At 46.3% G+C, this 24,936-nt stretch overlaps 2 long non-coding RNA genes across 2 annotated transcripts; both read right to left on the reverse strand.

Annotated features, from left to right (window-relative positions):
- Positions 1 to 1,158: 1,158 nt before the first annotated feature.
- Positions 1,159 to 3,087, reverse strand: LOC147194167 (uncharacterized). The gene is made up of 3 exons (XR_015103092.1): positions 1,659 to 3,087; positions 1,495 to 1,548; positions 1,159 to 1,367 (listed from the first exon to the last, which is right to left on the reverse strand). It is a non-coding gene; the product is annotated as an uncharacterized LOC147194167 (long non-coding RNA).
- Positions 3,088 to 4,372: 1,285 nt separating this feature from the next.
- Positions 4,373 to 20,044, reverse strand: LOC147194168 (uncharacterized). The gene is made up of 3 exons (XR_015102988.1): positions 19,987 to 20,044; positions 15,012 to 15,194; positions 4,373 to 4,550 (listed from the first exon to the last, which is right to left on the reverse strand). It is a non-coding gene; the product is annotated as an uncharacterized LOC147194168 (long non-coding RNA).
- Positions 20,045 to 24,936: the final 4,892 nt, after the last annotated feature.

Here is a 24,936-nt window from a genome sequence, read left to right on the forward strand (position 1 = left end):
GCCTGAGGCAGTTGCCGCGGCAACAAGTCTACGGGATGACAGCACAGGAGAGGACAGGTGACAGCAGGGAAGAAACGCACGTCCAAACACACACCTCCACACATACATCATGTTTGATTAAGTGAGCTGAAGGGACGGACGGATTATGCTAATGCTAATGTTAATTCCATTCATAACTGTGTGAAACCTAACAGAGACTCAATACAAGAGCTGAGGCAAAAAAATTGCTTGGATTTACGGTATAATCAAAGCAGAGACATCAGGCAAGGCCAACCATTTGTTATTCTAAAAATTACTGTTGCTGAAAAATGTTGTTCATAGGCCAATTTGACCAAATGTGTGTTTGATAATCATCAAAATAAATCCAAAGTAATGCAGCTGTCCTGATTCAATTTGAGACCTTCAATGCAACCCCATACTACAGAAAAACAACAAAATCAGCCGTTGGACCGCTCACAAATACCTCAGACGCCCTCCTGGCCCAACCCTCGTCTCGCCCGAATCCCCTTCTGGCCTGTTTGTCACTTAAACGAACGCTCTCAGACTGACAGGCCGACATCTCCCAGTCTTGAAAACCAAAACGACCGGCCCGATAAATTTTTCATCCTCGCTCATCAACGACGGACGGTCCCTCCCGAAAATTCCTCCCCGGCGCGCGTCCCCCGCGGGCAACTCCTGCACGCGGCGGAAACCCGAGGTTTTCATCCTAAACGGCGGTAAATGGCCCGCCGCACAAATAATGCATAAACAGCTGTTTTGCCCAAGTAAGTTATCCTCTTAAAAGATTCACAACCCTCTCCCGCTCTCTCTGCCGTCCGACAGACTCTCACTCGGTTAATTCATCAATTTCTTATGATAGCAACAGTTTGCCTCCACGCGGGCATTTAAGTACCAATTAGAGGAGTGGGGGAACACCTCTCAATGTTTTTCTAGCCCCCGCCCCCTTTTCCCGAAAAGCGGCGAGGGCCGTCCTCTCGCGCCCGTCAAATCCTTTACGGGCAGGTCTCGCGATTAACTTTTTAGCACCGTCAATTATTTATCCTGGATAATCGCTGATCAAAACGGTAGGCCAAAAAATAAATAAAAAAACAACACGTCAATCAGGGAGGACGTCAAAGAAATGCAAAAATTAGGGTCTTCGATGATTCTTACTTTCATTTTTAATACGTCGTTGAAGTACCCGGCTGGTCCGGACGGCTGCGGTACCGCCAATCGGCTGTCAAAACTTGCGACGTCCTGGCATTGTGATTAAGTAGGATAGCAGTTGTGAAGGACTTGACTTGAAGTGCTGCCACTTGGCTTGGCCAAAGCGTCTTCGGGCAGACATTTTGTGTCTCTTGAGTCGCTCAGAAGTTCCTGCCAAGCGTCTGCAAAGATGGAACAAGAGGCGGCATCTTTTTATTTATTTATTTTTTCGTGAGAATGACAGCAACAAACACGTCTGGTCAATGGAAGCGAATCTCGCTGTCTGTGAAGGCTGAAATTGTCTCTCACTTTGAAAAGGGAGGCTCCCAGACGAAGCTCAGCCGAGACGATTTCGACAAGCGTCTGTAACGGTTGATCGGTGTTATGTATTTGACAAAAAGGGCACACGAGGGAACAAAACCAAAATGTCATCGAAACAAATACATAAGAGTCCATGCAAGCGGGTTGGTTACCTGGAGGAAGAAGAGCGATCTGGCCCGCAGCCACCTGGAGAAGGCGTGGCACATTTCCCAGCAGGTTCCTCAGTTCGAAGATGTCAGCCGGAATTGAAACAGGCCAAAAGGTAAACGCCGCGTTCCGGTTCAAGCCGCCGCAGAGGATCGAGGCCCGTCCGCATCTCCAGCTGGGCTCGGTCCTCAGTCACCACACCAAGAACAGCCGTTGTGTTCCTGCCACCTCCACCTGTCCCACTTCCTGCCAATCAAACCCTTCTGACTTCATTGTGTCTGCGTGTGGGTCTTGCGCTCATCTCTCGCGAAGCCTAACAATCGGAAACGGCTTCGGGGTACGGCGCATCCTGAACTGGAGACGCCACCGAGACTCGACTGGAATTATCTGAACTCGGGAAAACCACACCGGCTAATTGAACACCCGCTTTGGATAGGCAAATGTCTCGCTTTTGTTTTCTTTTGTTTTGTTTTGTTTTTTTGTTGTTCTTGGTTTTACATTGGAAAAAAGTTCTTCAATGGATTTGCGCCGTTTGTAGGTGCCGTATAAAATCCGTTCAACTTGATGGCAGAAAGGGATGCAACATCAAGCCAAAAACGAGTGAAGGTCCGGCGGAAGGAGTTCAGCGTCACCTCCAACCTTCAGGGGACAAGCTCTTTCCCTTTCCCGGGACGCCGTACTTTTTACGTGTGAATATTTCATGACACTTTTAGCGCACATGCTGTATGTTCAAGGCTAACGCAGCGCCATACGTTTTTACTCTCATCATCCCTTCTTCTTCAGCCCACCTCGCGGTCTATACTTTGTGTGTGTGTGTGTTTCATAATTGCGTGAAATATTCATAAAGCTGATCTCATGCTGAGTGGGGAGACAGGGAGCGGGGTGTTTTTGTTTGTTTTACCCTCTTCCTCCGTCTCCTCGTCGGCCACGTTCTATTTTCCACGAGTTGAAGCGCGACCAATCCAAAAGGCGCTTTTCCTCACAAGGAGGCCGAGACTTTGAAAAAGAGGCGTCCCGAGATTTGCCTTCCATTTTCTTACGAGAGACATTTGGTTGCGTCAAGGCAATTAGCTCTTTGGCGTCACCTCCAATTATCCCATTCAATGAAGCGCCTCTTCCCAGACCGTAATAGATTTTTTTTTTTTATCCCAAGGCCTTTTTTTTTCTTCCTCTGCTCGTCTTTCCTCCGTCTTCCCCTCATTAGGCGAGTCAACATACCGCGCCTGTGTAAAATCATTTGTCAAACACTGCCTTTAATTGGCCGGGCGGTGCGAATCGTGGGGTGGGGGGTGCGTTTGTTGCTCCCCTTTTGTTGCCGACCAGGCTCCTGAGTTGGGTGGTAGCGGCGGTGGTGGAAGCGGAGGTGGTGGAGGGGTTAAATGAATCATTCATTAGGGTCCGCAGAGGAAGAAGAGAAGAGACAGAGGAGGAGGATGTTCAAAGGAGAAATGCTGTTGAGGGTTCTTTTTTTTTTTTTTTTTTTCCTCGCTGGCCCGTCGGAAAAGCAGGAGGTGGGTCTCCCCAGGGGAGCCTGGCCCATATCCAGCCGAAAGATGGGCGGCGGGTTCCCCTCCACCGTATACATCTAGCACCCCCCCCCCATCCACCCGAGTGCCCCCGGGCCGGCGGGGTCGGCCTCCAGATGTCTCTAACGAAGCCCCCGGCTCGGCTGAAAAACGCTGCCGAGAAGTGAAGATATTTCAATCCGACTTGAACTGCCAGAATTCAGTGGTGAAAAAAAAAAGAGAGAGAAAAAGTCGCCGAGTGGGTTCCTTTCCGTGGCGTCTTCCCTTTCTTCTGGTTTCATGTCGTCTTTCTTTTGGTTATTTCCATTGCGTTGTTTTGACAAATTGTGGAATTGTGAAACTCGTTTCGATTCTTTGGCTCTTGACTCAGCATGAGACTTGATCTGGAGTTTTGGCCGTTTGCTTTCGACTGTCTTCGATATTAATTTCTTGTTTTATTGTTTGTGGTTGTATGAATCATTTTTGTCTATTTTGTATTCAGTGCTGGTCGTTTTCAAGTGCTCCACAAATATACTTGAGTTGAGTAACGCGTGTGAGTGCGAGGTGTCCATACGAATGCCTCACGACGTTAAGTCTCGACACATATTTTAGTATGCGTTTGACATAATTGATTATTCCCTTTGGAAATATTCGTACATTTAGTGCTTTAAAACTAGCCGCATTATTTTGTCCGAGTTAGTTTATGGCCGCGTCTACGGGGACTTGGGGGGCTAATATGAGCGCGCGTGTGTGCTAATTAAGCTAATAGAAGTACTTTGAGAGCTTGCCTAATGAGACTAATTACGGAGGCGGCGGGCGGCTCGTTATTCACGCCGCTCATTACGAGGAAGCTGTTGAGGAATTTTCGAGGAAACTTGACAGCCCTTATTTACAGGCTCTGCCAGTTATCATTTCAGTCCTAATTGTTCACTGTCTAACTTGGAACAGGCCATTCAAAAAGAACCTCGAGCCACATGCTGCTTCACCAGGATGATGTGGTTCCCACATACCAGCATCCTGCTCTGGTTAAATTCCATCACAGAGGGGGAAAAAAAAAAATCTGTCTCAGTGCCAAAAATGTTGCCGTCTGGTTCCGGGCATGAAAGTACTTCCGGCTGCCCGCCAAACTTTCTCAACATCGATCTGACCGCGGAAGGCCTCACCAGACACCCCCCCCCCCCCCCCCCCGCCAGTCCTGCCCACTCCACGTCGGAATAAAAAGCGTGCATGTACAGTAGAGTGCACTGAGTGGACGCGGGGCCGAGCGCAGGCAGAAAAACAAGGGGCCCCTCCATCCATAATTCAGAGGAAGGCAGAGAGTCTACTGTGTGTGCGTTACTTGCTTGCTTGCTGGGGGAGAGGCACAGCATTAGTGGACTTATCTGCTCCACACTAGAAAAAGAAAAAGAAAAAAAAAAGCATCTTAGCTACACTTCTTTTTCATGAATACCTAGTGACAACTACATACACTCTTGTAGGAAGAAAAATGCTCCTATTATTTTTGGAGTGGCTGCTAACAAATCGCAATGACAAATTCAGGGAAAGATTAAAATGATCAATTAAAAAGATATTTTTTTCATGATAGATTAGTGTGGCGTCATAATTATGCTTCAAGACAAGAGAAACATTCTGTCTGTCATATTTTTTGAATACGCTATAATTATAATGATGCAAAAATGGGAAATATTGGTTCCTATAATGGCGCTTGTTATTGTTGGTTGGTAGAAATCTCAATGTCTGTGAGTTTAGATTAATACAAATATAATCGAGCACCATTATATTTTTTTTATTACACTGTGCTACGACAAATTGTTTCATAAAAGGAAGAAAGAAGTTGTGTGATAAAATAATGATGAATATTAGTCATTGTTTGAGTGATTTTAAAATAATCCTAATATACTTGAAAAATTATCAGACAAAAATAATGATGAAAATGAAACATTTTGAAATATAAAAGTCAACATTATTATTATTAAAATAATACAACAAAAAAATAAAATTAGAAACTATTAGAAATCTCCAAATAATAAAATAAAAATAGAAAGAGAAAAAAATTACAATAAAAAAATAAATCACAAAACTTGAATATTATACACCACCACCCGGGGCCCACACACACACACGCACACACAAAAGTGCACTACAAGTGAGTCTTCCCAACGGGACATACAAAATGGAGGGGCCCATTATGTGCAATGACCACTCAAGTACTGGATGTCACTGAGTGTTTTGTTGCTTTTTCCATCCACGTGTGCACTCGAGTGACACGTCTTGGGGGACCTGCGCTGCTCTTTTGCCAGGCCCACACAACAACCTGCAAGAGCTCGCTAACTTATTTTAGAAGCCAAAAAGGGAAATTACATTTGACTCTTGTCATTAAGAATTGTTTCCACTGTGCACCGCTGACACCCCCCCAACCCAAAAAAGCTGTGTGTGATGACCCTCTCTCTCACACACACACACACACACACACACACACACACACACACAATTTATATAATAAGACACATAAAGGATTGCGTGTAGCGCTTGGTTGTGGATGCTCAGGGAGTGGCGGCCTCCTCATTGATTCTCGCTCACTGACTGTCCCACCGGCCTTGTCCTTTAAAAACATGACTGTGTGTGTGTGTGTGTGTGTGTGTGTGTGGCTGAGCTACTTCTTTACATCATCTGCATGGCTGAGCTCTGAGCGCTAACATAGCCATGATTTCTGTTACCCTGGGAGACCAAGTGTTTGTGTTTGTGTGTGTGTGTGCGAGTAAGAGCAGCTTTGCTTGCAGTTTTCGGGTCACGGCGAAGTGTTTTGTTTGTTTTCGCTCATATTCTTGCCCGGCTATTTGTCCTCTCTCTCTCTCTTTTCACGCGATTCCTCAGGAGGACCACAACCATCATATGACCCAAGTGGAGGAAGAAGACTGCCTTGCTGCCCAAAATGAGGTTTTCACCCATCTGCCGGTTCAAATTTGGGAGCAATCGGATAAAATGTCAAGGAAAGGTTAGGCCAAAATGAGCCACTTGAAACCCCAAATGGTTGACTTCTTGCGTCTTTTCAAACAGCAGCAGAGACAAAAACTGGGCCGCGACAGACCTGGAAATTGACTAAATGACCCTAAAATCTTTTCAGGCATGGATTGTTGAGACTTTTTTTTGTGGGTCTAGTTATGATAGACTCCCAAATGTCATTTTTCCAAGTGAAACTGGCTTCGGTGGATGATGGCCTCAAACCAAATTGTCCGACTTCCAAAGATTTTTCTAGCATGGCTTCTTGACAAATTTTGTGGGTCTACTCATGTTAGATATACCCACCAAATTTCATGATTCCAAGTAAAACAGGCTGATTTTTTTTTCTGAACATGTCCATTACATGTTGGTATCCTGTTCATTTCATCAAAGGGTTCATTTTGTAATTTTTATTGTCTTGGATGCAGCACTCGTTTGGCACGTGCGTAAAGTGGAGGGGGTAATTTGCTGCCACCCGCAAATACTCGACAGCCCCGTAAATACTGTCCAGGCGTAAAGACAATAAAGGTCCCGTTCAATAAGTGTTAAATAATGTAGCTGAAGACGCCGTGAAGCTCAGTCGAGCGGCGGCGCTCCAAACGTTCGCTCTGCGGCCCGCCGTCGAAGACACGACCTTCTGCCTCGAGCGCCGAAACGCTCCCTCAAGTATCTCCATTTGTCTTTCTCTTCGGCGAGCGCCACTCTCGTCCACCTCTAACCCCGGGAGGATGTTTCACGCTGCTCCGCGCCGCTTTTTTCTGCACTTTTTCTTTTTACGTGCCATTGGCTTTGCCGTGTTACAATTCTGTCCGCCACCTCTTGCATCATTTAACAGACGCCTCCCACGGCGTGATGACGGCAGACAGGTAGAGGAAGATGAAGATGAAGACACGGGGAGGAGGGGGCGGGGACTGAGGGAAGTTGCGGACATGCACAAGACAAAATAAAAACGAGTGGAAAAAAGTTCAAGTCCAACTTCGATGCAAAGTTCCATCCATTTTTGCTGGTGTCCATTTCAAATATGGGACACCAGAGAAGGGAAACTGTTCTGGCACCAATTGCCGCATGCGGGTGTGCTGAAATAACCCCGACGCAGGCAAACGCAGGTTTGAAAGTTTTTCTCATCGATAATCTCGGTATGACACCTTCTCTTGACCGGCTCCAAGTCAACCTTTGGATCGTTCGAAAGTCGAGTCACATTTCACTTCTGTAGTAAACCCTCAGGAAAACGGGCCCATAAGATCCGGTTCCAAGGCAGATTTTTTTTTTTGGGGGCGGGGGGTTGTTTTTTTTCCCCCTCACTTTGCGACTGAGCGAGTTATTTTACCTTACGTCTGAATCCTCTTTTCTCCTCTGCCGTGTGTATGACCTCATCCTCCTCTCGTGACTCATCCAAAGTTGATGTCATTTTCAGAAAAGCCGCTCTAAGTTTCATCAACCTCCCACGAGGCGCAATGGCCACTGAACTGTGATGAATTCCCTCCTGCTTTTAGGCTGGGTGGGGGGGGGCACATTTTTTGATTTATTTTTTGCTCAGGGTTTTGAGACGTTGTATATTTCATGTGTCCCTCACACCTCTGCAGACGTTGCCCTGAGGAGAGTAAGTCAGCCCAAATGCCGGTCTTTAAGCATTTATCCTTGTGCGATGTCGAGTCGAAGGGGGCGCTCACACTTTTTATCCAGTCCGGACAGAGGGGGGGGCGGGGGGGGTGATCAGGAGAGGATGCTTCAGACATCCTACAACGGAATTTATGAACCAAAGTGCACAACTTGCAACGTGACTGAGACCAACTCCGTCCGCTGAGGTCATTGCTCGTTTTCATCAAACTGAACTTTTCGGTGGGTTTGCTGTCTGCTGCTTTTTTTTTAAGGGTCAGGAGCCTTCTGAAAGCTAGAAAACGACAAAGAAACGGGCAACAACGAGATGGAAGTGCAGCCGGAAAAGTTTGAAAATAGGCGTAGACGAGGAGTCAGAAGAAAGAGATGAACAAAATGGAAGATTGGAGGCTGCACCTGGCAAGGGGTCAATGAAGCACTCTGCGCACATAACCAGGTTAATGGGGAAGCGGGCGGGCGCCTAGATGGGCCTGATGGGAAAAAGAAGGAAGGGGAGGGTTGTTTTGTAGTGAAGCTTGAGCGTAAAGTAAAAAGGGGAAGGAGGAGAAGGCCAAATGAGGAGCTGCAGGAAGATTCCTTATTTTTTTGTGCGCCTTCCTATTTCCTTCTTCCCCAGTACCCCCCACCCCCCACCCCGAATGCCTGTTTTAATCTGACTAAATAGGATAACCTGCTCTTCATAAAAAATGGATGCCACTTCATTCGACGGGACCCACCGGCTGCGCCCCCCGGGAGGCTTGGGGGCCGGCCGAGCGCGGGGATCTCCGCTGCCAAAAATCACCGGGCCGGAATTAATTACCTACCCGCACGGCCGTCACCCCTGCCGGTACCCCCGCCGCTCGGCATCTTCACCGCCCCCCCTCCCCCCGCCTTCCCCACCTCTGCAAATTTCGGAGAAGGTGAGATTGAGAGGTGTAAGCAGAAAAACAGAATGGATGGTTGGAGGGGGGGTGGGGGGGGGGGGGTGCGGCGGCTGCTTGCTAGGCACCGCGAGCTTTTTAGCCAATCACGTGGGGGAGTTTGTCAAGCAGGAGATTGCAGTCTGAAATATTTATGTTGAACCCGCTTACGCGCCCCCCCACACCCCTTCCCCACCGCCACCACCCACCCTCCTCCTCGCTCCTGGAAGGGACACTTGCCGGTCAATATTTCATGAGGCGGGCTCAGACACGGGCAGGCGCTGCTGGGCCGCCCACCGCTCGCACCCTCATCCACCCCATGACGGTACACGCATCAGCCACCCCCTTTGCCTTTAATGCAGCCAGCGGTGGTGGAGGAGAAAGGGAAGTTGGGTGGTGCGGGGGAGGGGCCGCGGGGTCGGCGGTGAAGTGCGGGTGAGCGAGGTCCTCGCGGGGTTGGCGAAAACTGAAGAGGAGGTGCGCTAAAAGTTGCGTCGAGAACTGGTAGCGTTTCATGTGAGGTTGCGGGGGCGAGCCAGGTGGGGGGGGGGGGGGGGGGGCGGCATCGTCGGCCGGTCCTGAGTCTTTAGAACCTCTCGGCGCTGCGGAGCGCTACTGCGGAACAAGCGATCCGAGTCGGTCGGGCGTCCGGGGAGCCGAGGGGCCGCTCTGAGCGAGTTTAGCCGCTCTTCAAGTTGGACGTGCGCTTGACGCGAGCGTGTAAATGTGGTCGATGCTGCTGCTGCTGCTGCACAAAAAAAATAAAAAATAAAATCCCAAACAAACAAAAAAAAAAAAACCTCACTCCTGTCCTGCACACTTTATCTTGCTCCAAATTAACCCTAAAGGGCATCAGAGGATGGTGAGATGTCCAATCCCAAAGACCAACATCAAGAAGGGCCCCGAAAGCAGAAAGATCTCAAGACTAGATTGGCTTTTAATGGGGACGTGAAAAGCATTCAAGTTTAGAAATGCTCACATGCAGATATCAAATATTGATACATCATTTCCAACTCAACAAGTTTCACAACAGACATGAAATGATACGTTCAGCCGAGGTTTTTGTCAAGATGTGAAATACATCCAAAAAAGTCTCGTGTGTGTGTGTGTGTGTGTGTGTGTGTGTGTGTGTGTGTTCGGGTCGATGATGATAACGCATTATGGAGTGAATCTCCACTGGATCGTGTGAGAATTTGAGTGTGCCTAAGATGAGGGCAAACTAAGCCCCCCCAAGAAAGCCCTTCAGAGTCCCGGTCCCTTGAACTTTGAACTCCCCCAGCGCTCATGGCCTGTCCTGACATCTCAATAATTGATGTGAGGAAGAGGGAACAACTCTCTCTCTTTCACACACACACAGATATGTCTCACACACACGCATGGTTATTGATTTTGTTCACTGACTCGATGTGGACACGCAAGGCGAGTGGTGAGTCAACACATCTTTTCACGCCTTGGACCGGGTCTTTACTCAATACTCCCTTTGTACAGCCATCTATCCGGCCGGCCGTTGGATGTACACCGACTGCTGCATCGGCCGCCGGCCGGAGGTTGTAGATTTCGCCACCCACCGTGGCCTCGCCCACCCGCTGTCGTTTTGCAGCTTTGTCTACCGTTCCTCTTTTTACCCACCAGCAGTAGCTTTCCCTACTGAGCTCCACCAAGTGGACGGAGCTTCAGCCAACGTCCGTACGTTTGCCTCTCGACCAGCTCAAGCTTCATCTGCCATCTGTATCTTTGTCCAACGGACATCGCTTCACCCCCGAGCCATCGCTTCACCCACTGGCCGCAGCTCGTCCCACCCTCCGGGTTTTCATAGCTTTTCCCATCGGCTTAGCTTTTCCCGCTGGTGGTAGCTTCACCCTCCGGTTGTATTTGCACTCATAGGCAGTAGCTCCGCCCACGGGCAATCGGTTTTCCCACAGGCTCGAGCTTCGCTCACCGGGCTTCGCTTTGCCCACAGGCTTGAGCTTCACCCAGCGGCGGAAGTTTTTGCCCATCGGTTGGAGCTTTGCCCATCGGGCATGTCTTCGCGCTGGCCATATTTGCTCACCCATTTTTTTTTGGGGGGATTTTTTGTTAGTTTGAAACTTTTGGCTCAGGTGTCTCAACCGAGGATAACTGATGGGAACGCTTGCCCCTTCTCTTTTCCGTAAGCGTGTGTTCAAGATGAAAGACCTGTCGCTATTTTACGACAGACCAAGTGTGAAATTGAAATATTCCACCCATCTGAGGCTGACCTTGTTGCTAGCGCTGCCCCGCTGGGGGAATTAAACATGAAGTTCCAATATAAAAAAAAGTCATCAAATGTTCCTTTGACATTCTGCAACCGCACATATACGCGGGTTGCTTGAACGCTATCTGTTCGCATAATTTTTCACATGCAAGCGTTTTACCTGATATTATGCTTTCGCAAAGTCATCGTGTTCCCCAGCATTTGTTTTTTCCAGATTTGCTGGGTGTTAGCATAAAAACGGAGAATTTTTGGCCTATCTTGGACACTATCCCGTTAGCAATTTGACTCAATAGATGTTAGCATATCAACTGTTGGAATGTTAGCATTTCATTGACCGCGTCTGCTGCTTTAAAAAATAAAACAATTATTACTCTACGAGTATCCTTTTTTTTTTTTTTTTTTTTTAACTACCAAAACAAACGTAAATTTCTCATGGCGGCGGCAACCACGTCCCTCCCACCCAACCTCACCCTTACCCCGACAGACAGACAGCTCTAATCGTATGCTTCGGGGATTTCCTCAGACGGATGGGAATGTATCAAATATTTAGCGTCAGGCGCTAGCTAGCGGTGACACACACACGGCATGAATTTAACATGGCCGCCACCGAAACAAAAGGCAGGCCCGCCAGGAGCTAGCTTCTATTTGGCCGGACCGCAAATGTGAGGTGGCCCGCTAAGGCTCCAACTAGGCTTCATCTCGGCCCGGCCTCAAGGCTGCGCCGGTGAGTCGCGTGGCAGGCGAGTGCATGTCAGATCTTGGCACGCATGCTTTTATTTCCTCTGTGTGTGTGTGTGTGTGTGTGTGTGTGTGTTTTGCCTTAAATTACGGGTGCTGTTTGTTGAGTGGTCCAGTGGAGCGCACAGTGACAGATGATGTAAATTATTAATTGCTTTCCTGTAGCTGAGTGTGGTGGGCCTTGTCCTCCTTCCCTCTCTTCCGTCTTTCTCCCTCGGTTACCCTCTTTGTCTCTGCACTTCTTTTCTTTCTGTGTTCTCTTGAAACCGCCACCCATAATTGTCAGGTAAAGTTGCTTTTTCCAGGTTCCCTCAATTGAAATATTCTACAACAAACAACCACTTCACCACCACCTGGGTCATAGACCACTGTACAAAATTGGACCACTCTAGCATCTGAGTTGTCCACCTTTGTACCAAAGGAGATGATTGTACCACCTGGGTTATATGAACGACACTACCTTCCAGGTCACGGTCGACTCTACGACGGATGCGCCGTCGTTGTGCCTTCATCACATCTCGGCCGGCTTACTGTAATGCACTTTACTTTGGAGTCAGCCAATCCTCCATCAAGCGTCTCCAGTTGCTCCTGAATGCCGCTGCTCACGTCTTGACTGGTACTCGTAAGAGGGAGCACATAACTTCTACTCTGGCGCCCCTTCACTGGCTTATTTTCGAGTCCTTTTGAAGATCCTCTTATTTGTTATCAAATCTTTAAATGCCCTCGTCCCACCTTACCTCTCTGAACCCCTATGACGAAGCCTGTTCCGTTTCCGATCCCTCTCTTTGGAAGGAACGTTTGGCAAGCCCCCTCGCTGCCCAACTCGTCTTAAAACTCATTTTTATTCTTCGGCTTTTGACTCAGCATGAGACTTGATTTTTAGTTTGACTGTTTTCGTGCTTTCGATGGTCTTCGATATTTATTGTTCGAATATTTTTTGTTGTATGAATTCTTTGTGTACAGCGCTTTGTATACAGCGGTGGTTTGTTTTTAAGTGCTCTCGAAATACAGTTGAGTCGAGTCGAGTTGACTAAAGCCCTCCATGAGAGACAATCACCCCACCCAGCACCCAGATCATAGACTGCTCCGTGAACGTTAATAACGGTACAATCCAGGTCATAGTTGGCTCTCCGAAAGACAACCACGCGATTACCACCAGGGTTGACGACCCAAAGCTAAGCCGTTCCCGGATGTTGAAGAAGGAACTACATTGCAGGTGAAAGGCCGTCCTGCAAAATGAATTCATAAAAGGATAAAGAGAATACCCACTTGGGTGTCCCTCCCCACCCTTATCAGAGAAGGGGTGTGCCAAAATTCAACCGAAGAACCGAACAATTCTTGGTCAGCCGCTAAAATATTGATGACATCTTCCCGGTGAGGTCATTTCATTTCTTTACTCGCGCTGCGCTTACCGTCAGCAGGTATGCTGTCACACCCTCCATTTTCATACATATGACCACGCGACGTTTCAGAAAGGGACGACGGGGGTGCGTAAGTGCGTGCGAGCCCGGGCGAGGGGGCCATTTGCAGGTGGGGGAAATGGACACGGCGTGGCACTCAAGAGGGCGGCCCCCGCCTCTCCGTGTGCACCGAGCGGAATTGTCCTCCAGCTGGCAGATGAGGCGGGCCCAGAGAAGTGTGGGCTTTTTACGCCCATCAAGACAAAAGTAAGAGCCGTGCCATCTGGAGACACCTTGCCTCACCCACGGTCATTTTTCAGACCATTTCTGAAAAATGCGAGATTTTTTGGGGGGGGGGGGGGGGGGACTTATATTATTATATTTTTTTGACTTACAGTATATAACTTGAGATTTCTGTCAGGATTTTGCCTGAGCAAAAGGTCTTTTTTTTCCAAAGCATCTTATTTTTTTCGGTCCGATCTAAGATTTTTTTTGTCCTACTCAGGGTTATTATCCCTCGAAAAAAATGGTCATTTTCAGAGAAAGTGCATTTGATTCCCCAGTTTTTTCAATCAAAATTTAATATTGTACTAGATTTCAATGAGGAACCACATTTTGAGATTTTTTTTCTTGATTTTAATACGTATTTTTCTAAGGAGTGTTTCCCTAGCAATTTAACTCTTATTTTTATATTCTACAAAAAAAAACATGAATAACGTGAGATATTGGGTGATTTTTTTTCTTTTGCAATTTTCAAAGAAAAGTAACGTTCTTCCTTGAAAATGTGTATTTGTTCATATTTCTTTGAAAATTGTTGTAATGTACAGTATATATATATTTTTAATATATTTTTAAAAGACTTCACAAGTCGAGACAACTTTGACCCCCGAACTGGACTCGCTATTTGGTATTGTGCTGACCATTTCACGATGCAGACAAGCAATCATACACACGCACTCACACACAGCAACTAGACAGCAGATAGAGAAGAGAGTGTCCATTGATTCCTGGATGAACATCGATCACATGCACAATTAATTGCTCTCTCAAGCGTAGTGATCACCATACAACTTGAGGGGGCGCGATCGATACGAGAACCTTTGTTGACACACGCCAACAGAACATGCTACACCTGTAACGGGAAACATCACGAGATGACCCGCAGGCGGCTGTATCGGACTTTTCGCATGACACCGAGGGGAAATATTGACCCCCCCCCCCCCCCCCCCCCGGCCACAGAATATTAGCATCAGTCATCATAGAAATAAATAAATAAATGAAATAAGTCCATCAATAATGTTCAACTGACTTCGTGAGTTAGCGTATAGCTCAAGGTTCATTTTGTACACACAGTTTGTGATCACGAGGGAGGTTAGGATTTGGAAAAGTGTGTCAGGAGCCACCGGGTTGGGGGAGGAGGGAAGGGGGGGTGGTCGGAGAATGTGTTGCTGTAGTTTTTTTTTCAGTTTCATTTTGGGGGAGAGAGGCCTTTTTTTTTCCTTTGGAATAAAAGGAAAAGGTCATTTTAGGAGGAAAAAAAAAGTTTTGTTTTAAAGAGTGAAGTCATATTTTTTTAAGGGAAAATTCCTGTTTTTTGTGTGTGTTTTTTGTGGGGGTAGGGGTATACCGCAACTTTTTTTAAATAGAAAAGTCTTGAGGAACATTTTCAAACAAAAAAAAAACAACAACTGCAGAACAATAAAATATTTTTTCAAGAGTGTGGATGAAGAAAGAAATTGTATTTGAAAACCCAGAGTCACTGTTTCTAGAAAAAGAAAAAGAGTCTTGGTTTTTTTCCAAGCATTGTTTTGCTGAGAAAATTTGTGATAGCAAAACTAGCATTAGCAATAGTAAGCTCCTGTATCGACCATCAGTCTAAGTGTGGATCAGACAAAAAGAAGAAAAGTTTCTTTCTTCTTGTGCTGATGATCCCGCATGTACAGCAAGTGTGGAGTGTGCCCCTCACCTCCTTGTCATTCGTCACTCTTCTGGACCGGCGCGGCCTGCGCATGAAGCACAGCGCGGCTCCTCTGTGGGAATTTTAAAGGGCCGTCAATTAGGGCTCCTGTTGGTCCCCACCACCCTCACTCTGCATGCGGCTCCACTCGAGGGGGTCTCGATCCCGTGCTTCTCTGCCGCTCACCTGGCGCTTCAAATGCAAACGAGAAGACCGACAATGAGGCGGCAAACACGGGAAACGAGCGCCGCACGAATATATTTGCATGTTTGAGAGTAGAGCTGCGGAATAACGACTGCCGCCGAAAGTCCAACGTCGCCGACGTCGGACCTCGCCATAGCCGAGGCTCTTTTGCTTTTTCTTTGGCTTTGTTTGTGTTGACGTGGAGATGGATTTTGATTTTGATCTTTTTTTCCCAGGTTTGGCAATGATTTATGGATGACAAATGATTTAAAAATAGGCTGCATTGTCCTAAGATTAGGATTTTTTTTTTCTTGAAAATACAGCACTACTTTGTATCCTGGGTGTTAGTAAAAATTTTTTTTTTTAAAAAGTACATTTATTGCTATCACATTTTTCAATAAAAATATGGCTTTAATAATTATGATTTATTTGAATAAATAAGCGCTTGAAACATTGCATCAAACATAGGCAAGGCAACACACACACACACACACACAGAAACACACAATATTTTCCGCGCACGCCGTCTGCAGACATGATGCATCTTAACAAGCGCATGCATATTGCATCACCTTGACATATGTTTTTAGAGACTATCCATTTTATGCATTAATGCCGATCCCGCCGAGCTTTTGGCGCAACATTACGGCCAATGAAGACGTGGAATAAAGCGATCAGACGAGACAAATACATTTCCATTCTCGGATGCTTTTGACGTTTAGCCGCGGCAGCCCTGTGGCAGAAGGAGCCACTGTGAGGGGCGCCTCGGGGGCACCGCTAGACCTTGGTAATGGAGGGCGGGGTGGGGTGGGGAGGGGCAGGTTTCAAACTAAGACCGACATCGTTCTAGAGAAGCAACGCTACTAATGATCCTGTTGCTCAACTTCTTGTCATGAGCTCACATCGGGCCTTCACTATCCATCCATCCATCCATCCATTTTCTGATCCGCTTATCCTCACAAAGGTTGCGGGACGTGCTGGAGCCCATCCCAGCTGCCTTCGGGAAGCAGGCGGGGTACACCCTGAACCCCAAAAAAACAAACACCCCATATTTTTTTTCGGCTTTCAGGGAAATTAATTCTACTTCCTTCAACAATGAACTCGACTATGGCACAGAATTAATCGAAGTTCGTTGGACTCGACCGTCTATCCCACTAACTTCAACCCAGTGCGTGCCCACATAGGAGGAGTGGGGGTCATCCATCGTGTGTGCATTTGCGAGGGAGGGGGGGGGGGCATACCCCCAACGGGACACATTAACAAGCCCATCAAGTTAAATGTAGCCCCCTGCACTAGCTAATGTAGCAGCAGTGCAGGAGACAGCCGCATCCATTATTGATCACATGTAGCTTCGCCTGTGATGCCAGAAGCCTGAAGCCTGGCAGAGGGGTACTTGCGCAGGGTGGGGGGCAAAGTTGAGGCTTGCAAAAAAAAAAAAAAAAAGGGGGGGGGGCATAAAGTATTTTGGTGTGTAAAGAAAGAAGTTAATCGCTTTATGACTTCCTGTTCAATCGCTATCTAGCTTTCAGAAGAGTGTGTGTTGATATTCGGGAGGGGGGCAGGGATGACTTAATTTGTTGAAAACAAATATGATGAGGATATTTTTAGGTGCGTAGTAGCGTTGTCAGGTATCTGTGATGTAGTTGAAAAACTCGCAAACATGTCTCGCATACAAATTCGGCGGATATTGAAAAGCCACACACAAAAAAAAAATAACCTGACTAATTTTAAATTGTAAAAAAATTGTTCAGAATTGTAATTTGTTTTTATTTTGTCTGATTCAGTTTGTCGGTGGTTTTTATATTTACTCATGTACCTTTACATAAGCCTTTGTTGTTGTTGTTTTCTCCAAAACACAAATATGTGCACTTGTACGCAAAACCAGCTGTCTCTCCATGGCTTCCTGCTCTGTTTGGCTCTGTCTACTTGCTGGAGAGCCACTTATTCACCGGGGAAACGGGATGTTGAAAATATGTCACAGAGTCTCTCTTCTTTACATGTCCATGTCCATTAATGTCAAATTTTCGCTTCTTCATTTCCTCTCAAGTTGGTTACTTTGTGTTTGCGAGTGTGCGTGCACCCGCGTGCGCTTAAGGTTGAATTATTGATGCGGTTGCAGTGCAGAATTGTGTGACACTGCGCTTTAATTTCCCATTTATCTGGGATACAGCGCAGACGAGGCTGCTTTGGCTGATCAATACGACAAGGGGTTGGCGTGCCGGCTGATGTTTGACGTGCAAACGCACAAACACATGCACATAGGCATGCAAAACCAGAAAAAAAAGAAATGTTACATTTCCTGATTTGTAAATGTAATTCAAATTACAATATTTATAAACCCTGCCAACCTTATTTTAAAAATATTTATTGTTAAATAAAAACAATGGTAATGCTAATGCTGGTAATCATTATTTATAATGTGGTGATTATTATGGATAATATGATTTGGAATTCATTGATAAAATGCACTTCAAACGATTATTTGTCTCATAAAAGGTCTCAAACGGTAGACTCGCACAAGATTAAATTTTCACTTCTGTCATGATGACATCACTTATGATGACAATTCCAACTCGCAACACCTTTCCCGCCACAACTTCCTGCTTTCTGCCCCCCCCCCCTTGCCTCCCTCCACTGCACTTTCCCCCTCTCCACACTTGTCGCCCCGATTATGCAGATGCGCGTTTGCAGCGGGGCCCTAAAAAGCAGATTAGGGCTCGGGAGCTTCTTAGATCAGGACACGGCTATTCCGCTGAGGCCGGGCGGCGGCCGTATACATTAGCATTAGCATGTGATTCAGCATCATCGCCCATTTGGACCCCACCCATGTGGAAAGGGCCTTGAGATGGAGCGAGCAAGATGGTAGGCCCACTTAGCGTGTGTGTGTGTGTGTGTGTGTGTGTGTGTGTGAGATCGTAAGAGACGGGCTTTAATGGGAAGGAGTGGGGGCGGGAGGGGGGGGGGGGCTGTTGGATTTTGTACGCCAGGACCAGAGTGGCACTATACTGTATAGGCCATAAGCACAGTACACCACCTGCAACATTAAAAAGGCGCCACTTAAGGCTCACTGAATATACAGCCGGCCAGCGTGACTTTAATTCATGGGTATAGTTGGCCCTGTGCTGGAGGCAGCAAAAAGACCCAGAAAATAAACACCTGACTTAAATCAAGGGTTAAGTTATTTTGGTGACCACTGTGGAATTTTCAGTGTACTGACAATTTTAACTTCCATCATCTACTCTGGGGCTGCTTTGCTACACCCGGCACTCAGTGTCTTGCATCTGTGCAGGGTGTGATGAAATCACAAGACAATCTGGAGTGAAATGTGCTGCCTTGTGACACAAGAATGACACATGATCAATGTTCTCTATGGCAGAAGATGATCTTAGTGACTGTTGTGAGATTTTATGGTTGCCAACAATAACCTCCAGTTTTGAGTCATGTCTCCATACATGGTGTGGCGGTGGTTTGCGCCCTCCAGAGTGCCCCCCGCTAGTTTAACAAGTGTCTAATTTGTTCAGAAACGGTTAAATGCGGGTTTTAAAAGTCCTTGCACTAGCCGATATCGAACATTGTGTTAATTAGGTGTACAGCGGGACCCCTGCGTACCGTCAATCTGACCCTAATTAAACTCTATTAACCCCCAGACACTTCCACCACCCTTTACTCAATCTGACCTGTTTCGCCACGTGCCATGAATAAAGAAAAAAAAAATCGACATTGACTTCTTATTTAATTAAGTGGTCAGGGTGAAGAAAGGTGGCAGGAAAGTCTTCAATTCTCATGAAAAGAGAGGAAAAAAAAGGCAGCAAGGTCGCGCTCCCTGCTAATTTGCTGACACGGGGGGGTTCGTCGTGGAGAGGGCGGCCTCCTCGTCAGATTGTTTTATTGAAGGAGTGGCGCGAAGCACGAAAGAAGGTGGTGGGGGGGGGGGGGGGGACAAAAGTAACCCTGCCTGGTGATTCCTGTCGCCAATTAGTTGGTATCAATAATTGAACGGCATTGTCTGCGCAAGGGGCAGAGCGGCAGATTGAGTTTCCCCCCGTTCCGCCAGTCGGGATTGTTATGACAAGCCGAGCCTACATAATGATATTAGCTATTAATAATTCACCCACCGGCACCGCCACGCTGCAGGTGACGGGAGGCCACTCTCGGGCCAATTACGGCAGGTCAGGAATCAGAAGTGGAAATTGAAAAGTGTTGAGGGTGGGAGCTGGGACGTGGCTTGATTACCAGCTTGAACCGTTTTCCCATTTTACTGTTTGTAAAGACGTCCACGGGCCGTATTACAATAAAGATTTTTTTCTTTAACTGGATGTACAGTGACTACCAAATAATGTACATTAACAGCCTTGGTAGCGAATAAAATCATGTGTTTGCTTCAATAAGATAGTGGAACTATCTGGGATGTGGCTTTTCTCTCTTTTTTTTTATTGTTGCAACACAGTATGGCGGGAGGGATAGGTGAAGTCACGGGGCTTTTCAATCTCAAAAAAAACCTGTGACTTCCCTGGTAGCTCTGCCTGAACCAAACATCATCCATCACAAAACAAAATGCACAACAAAACAAAATATACAACATAGGTGATCGTATATTAACTATTTACAACAAAAAAAAGGGAAAAAAAACGCACGTACACTGGTATTTACGTGATGCCGCTGAACGCATCACATGCAGCAGAACGGCTGCGCAATGTACAATAATGGCGGCCGCGACGAACCGCGCCAGCCACACAAACAGCCAAATGAAAAACGACACGAAAAACTATATACAGTACAACCAAAAGGAAACAAACATTACCTGCAACACAGTATGGCGGGAGGGATAGGTGAAGTCACGGGGCTTTTCAGTCTCAAAAATAACTGCGCAACAAAAAAAGCACCTGTTAACTCAATGGATAAAAACTTTCATTCGACAAAACTTAAATTAAATAACGACACAAAAAGCAATGTGGACTCGGAACAAATCAGGGAACTAATTAAATACACAGCACCGTAGAAAAAGGAAAAACAAAGTGAAATCAATGAAACCGTCAATGAAACGTAACTTACCCTGTGACTTCCCTGGTAGCTCTGCCTGAACTACGGCGGGAAGCTGGTGCCATACTGTGCGCTGTTGCGTCACTTCCGTCATAATTTAATAAACGCAATATATCACTCCGTTACACATACACGCTACCTAACTAGCTGGCTAACTATCCCTTGCATTGAGTAGAATCCTTCTAAGTACCTCCAAAATCATCACCTTTGAGGAGATCCCAAAATAATTTGTTCAGCCATGAACATTGACTCGTCAGAGAGAGCACGCCATTTCCAACACTTAAGATTGGTTAATAATTTGTAAAAAATAAAATAAAATAAAATAAGAACACCCACATGCGTGAACTGGCCCATAGAATAGATTTGTGTCAAAAGTGAAATTTACCAAATTATGACATAGGAGGTTTCGACCAATACCGCACACTGTAAATATGTACACAGATAAAGCTAATTAGGTCAATAGTTAGCTTTAAGAGACAGATAGAAGATAGGTATCTGTAACAGTTGATAGTGTGAAAGCTGCCAAATAATTTGATAAATGCTAATATGGTGGTTATTTCACTTTTGAGGTGGCTTGCTAAACATTACCTGACTTAGACAAAGATGATGAAAGACAGCTGGACGGCGACATGAACATGCTGCTAGGCCATCATTGCTGCCCGGCGCCATTTTGTTGCAACATTAAAAATGTTTTTTGCTTCCTTATTCACTTTATGGTTTACACCCTCCAAGGCGCTTCCCGCTTCCAAAACCAAAGCGGCTTTTTAGCACAACACTTAATAATACATCCAGCGATCATAGGGGAAAATTGTATTCTCTCTGCGCCGCTCAGATCCTCTGATTGACATTTAACCTTCGTCATCTGGAGGCGCTAATCAATAATTAGCGACAGAGCCGTCAGATCCTCGCCTTGTCATCACCGTGCATTATTTATCCAACTGGACTCTGGGTGGTGATTACTGAGTTAAAGAGTGACTTGTGACTCTTTTCTTTTTTTTTTTTTTTTTTGATTGATGTCTTGCCATGAGGCAACTCCTGCACTGGAGAGTCACTCTCAACCAGTTCCCTGTGGCACGTGGCCTTCTTAAAACTGGCTTCAGGGACCCAGTTTTTGGGGGTAACTTTTTCCAACCCTCAACCTACTGAGATCAAAACTATTACACAATTAATTTAGCACACGGATTCTAACTTGCTAAAATAGCATGTTGCTAAAACGATCACCGTCATTCACACACCATAATTTATTTATTTAACCTTAATTCATGGAGGAAGGGCAACTGTAGTCATTGTGCTTTATTCGTTATGTGTCTCTCGGGCGTGAGCACATTTACCTTTTAGTTTTGTCATCCAGGTGACACTCTCTTTCTAAGACAGTTAAAATGGCCTGTACAGTTAATAAAGGTTTGATGATGGAAACTCTGGTATCTCTGCTCGCTGTGATATTGCAGCCTTGCAAAGTGTTGCAAAAAGAGCCTTAAAGAGCCTGACGGGTATAAAGTATAAATAATGTAACCTGAAGTAGTAGACAGAGAGAGAGAGAAAAGTACTGGTAGTATTTCTGTGTTCCGTCACCGCACCAAACTGACCAATCATACCTACCCGGTTACCTCATGATCAAACCCGGTGTCAAAAGCTTCCTCTTTACGCTGCGTCATGTTTGCATATTTGTTTTGTCTGAGGCTTATGCCAGGCCATTAAAAAAGAATAAGCGCTTATGACATATTTAAAGAGGGCATGTCTGGAGTACAAAGTCAAGGAGGGGGAAGCTATGATTCATTAATGGCAGCATGAATACATAACCGGGCTGTTGTATGATATCATATTCACCATTGAATTCACGGCCAGAGATTCCTCTTCAAATAATCAGCACGGCCACGCTAACGCCGCGTAGCACGGATTTATCTTTAAACAATTTATAAGTGCACGGAGCTATCCCAGTCGTCTGCTGTTGAAGCTTCTGCGTTCACAGAGATCGGTTTGGAGTCCGACGCGGTCTCGTGAATCCTGGTTTTCACCCAGTCAACTGGTGTGTGGGAATTCTGTGTTCTAGGAATTGTATTTTCTTGTCGCTTTCTCAACAGCGTCCTTTGCATCGCATGGCCCGCACTGAACTTGTCACCCAAGCTGTGGAGCATGTTTCAGATGTTTCCCACCTCCAACATGCCTGATTCAAATCATCAGCTCGTCGGCAAGCTCCGCAGGAGCCGGTTAACGATCCTGGTCAGTTGAATAAGATGTGTTGGAGGAGGGGAAACATCTAAAGCATGGAGGACAGTGGCCCTCGAGGACTGGAGTTTCATACCTGTGGAAAAGGCACTGACCAAAACAATACATTTTAAGACTTCAAGAATATATTCCCGGTCAAAAATGGTCTTCTAAGCTCACGCTGAGCGGAAATGCTGAAAAAGAGTAGTGTAACCAACTCATCACATGGTGTTTTACACATGCCATCAGTTTTATCAAAACCAACTGGGTCCAATTCTTTCATCTTTTGGCTGAAAATAACCGCATCTGGCACACGAAACGTTCTTGTGGTTGCGTAAGCTTTGTTATGAAATCGTCACGGGGGGGGGGGGGGGGGCACTTCAAGCTCATCTGGCTGACGTAAAGAAGTGTGTTCACGCGGCGCGTGGTGAAAGAAAAAAAACAAAAAAGAAAAGTAACAACACTCCTAGCCCTTCATTTCACAACGGATCACAAGCACACGTGTTGTTGATGTCACTCTGCCGCATTGTAGTTTTCCGACCCTTATCCCGAACCCGCTATCACTTGACATGCATCTCTACGGATTCTCCACCGACTCTGCGGTGCCTAATTGCAGCGCGGACTCTGTCCTCACCAGCCGGCTTGGATTTTGAGAAGAAAAAAAAAAAAAAAAGAATGTTTGTAGCCGGCTGTTGGGCTTTTATCTATATTTTAAGCCACACACAAGGTGTAGAGTCGGCCCGGAGCTTGTTCCGAGGGCCCGCAGCTGCATAATTTATGAGGAGGCGCCGTTTGCTGCAGCGGGCTAAATAAAAGATCTGCCAGAGGTGGATTGCAGGACAAGGAGGAGCCCGCCATACCGTACCTGTGTGGAAATGCAGCCTGGGATGTGCGCCCCCCCCCCCCCCCCCGCTCAAACCTCTGCCCGTAGATCAATAGTGAAGTAAACGATGTCACCTACATACATACATTGAGCACATACGCAGTCGCTGAGGCTTGTGGTCTCATGTGCGCTGCGGTTGCGTGATCCGGCCCCCCCTCGCATCTCCTGTTATGTCATGGCGAGCCGCTGTGGAACCGGGATGAGATTTCATCATCATGTCTTTACCTCAGTAAGGGCCGTTATGTAAGACCATTTAGGGCCTGCACAGAGAAGAAAAATCATTTAGTGGCTCTCTAGCTACAGACTATGGCCATTTGTGAAATCGCTCAATAAAACTTCGATAAGAAGAGCGTGTTTTGGGTTTAATGCAACGTACGCAGTGAACAATATAAATAACTGAAAACCACACTGCATTGAACGCATCAGCCGAAAGCATGCTAGCAAACAGCGGCAACGAGAGAGAACAAGGTTGTCTTGCATTTGACACTTTTGCGAAGGGCGTCTCTTGTATCGTAGGAGTCACCGTTTTCTTTTGCAGTTTCCAGGAGATTGTGGGCGCAATGCAGCAAAATGGATACTGTGGCGTATTAACAATGAAACAGCCAAGGTTAAGGCTCAACAATAATGGTTTGGAACCACTTCAGTTAAAATAAGACAGAGGGCAGTAAGAAAATACAGCAAAATGGAGACTATAGAGTAGTGTGTCCAGAGCTGAGACACTAATCTAATCTAAGCATTTGTGTTTGTTTTTGTAACTCTGTAGTATCAAAACGCGCTGTATGTATTAACCCGTCAAATTGAATCCAGATTAGATCCTGATTCTGTGTATAAAACACCTCCAGTCATGTCTGAATGGGAGCTGTGGGAAAGTTGGAAGGAGGTGCGCCACGTGGCTGGGATGAGGCGTGGGACCGGGCTTGACACGGCGGTGGGGGCTCGTTGGGAGGCCTCGGAGGCTGATCCCGCTAAAAGCCTCGGTTGGGCTTCCGACGATGGAAGGAACAAGGGCTCCGCTCGGGGGTGCGCCACCCAGGAGAGGACCTCGCCTCGGGGTGATTTTTCACAAGAAAGTAACAAGGGAAAGATGTAATAGTAGGTGGGAGAACATGGAGGAAGAGTGGGGGTACGGGGGCTTTTGGAGCCCCCCGAGGACTCCAGCAATCATCCTTTCATGCCTCCATCCTCACCACACGCACCTCTCTCATGCCCGATGTGCGTTAATATCGTAACAAAGCTCTTTAGGCACACAGGCTTCGCACCCTCCTATTCTATGAATGATTGAACAGGCTCGACAGGCCCAGCCAAGTTCTTATTGGAGTGGAGGTTTTATTTTTTTGCGAGCCTGTGAATTTGAACCCACCGGAGTGGATCCCAGGGGTGGGCAAACTTTGAGCTCAAGGGCCAAATTTGATTTTTGAAACGGACAGATGAGCCAGGCTATTTCTATAGGAGGTTAAAAAAAAAAAAAGTTAAAATGTGAATGCAAAATATGTAATATCATTAAATGTCCATCCATCCATTTCCAACACCACTTATCCTAAATTATTAATCATTATTATTCATTTCTCAACTTTATTGTTTGCAATTTATTTATTCTCAAAAATTGTTTCATGAAAGTTGTTT

This window comes from Hippocampus guttulatus, chromosome 15 (genome assembly GCF_054856545.1).
Source record: "Hippocampus guttulatus isolate MCC_2025c chromosome 15, RoL_Hgut_1.0, whole genome shotgun sequence".
In the NCBI taxonomy this organism is placed as follows: Eukaryota; Metazoa; Chordata; class Actinopteri; order Syngnathiformes; family Syngnathidae; genus Hippocampus; species Hippocampus guttulatus.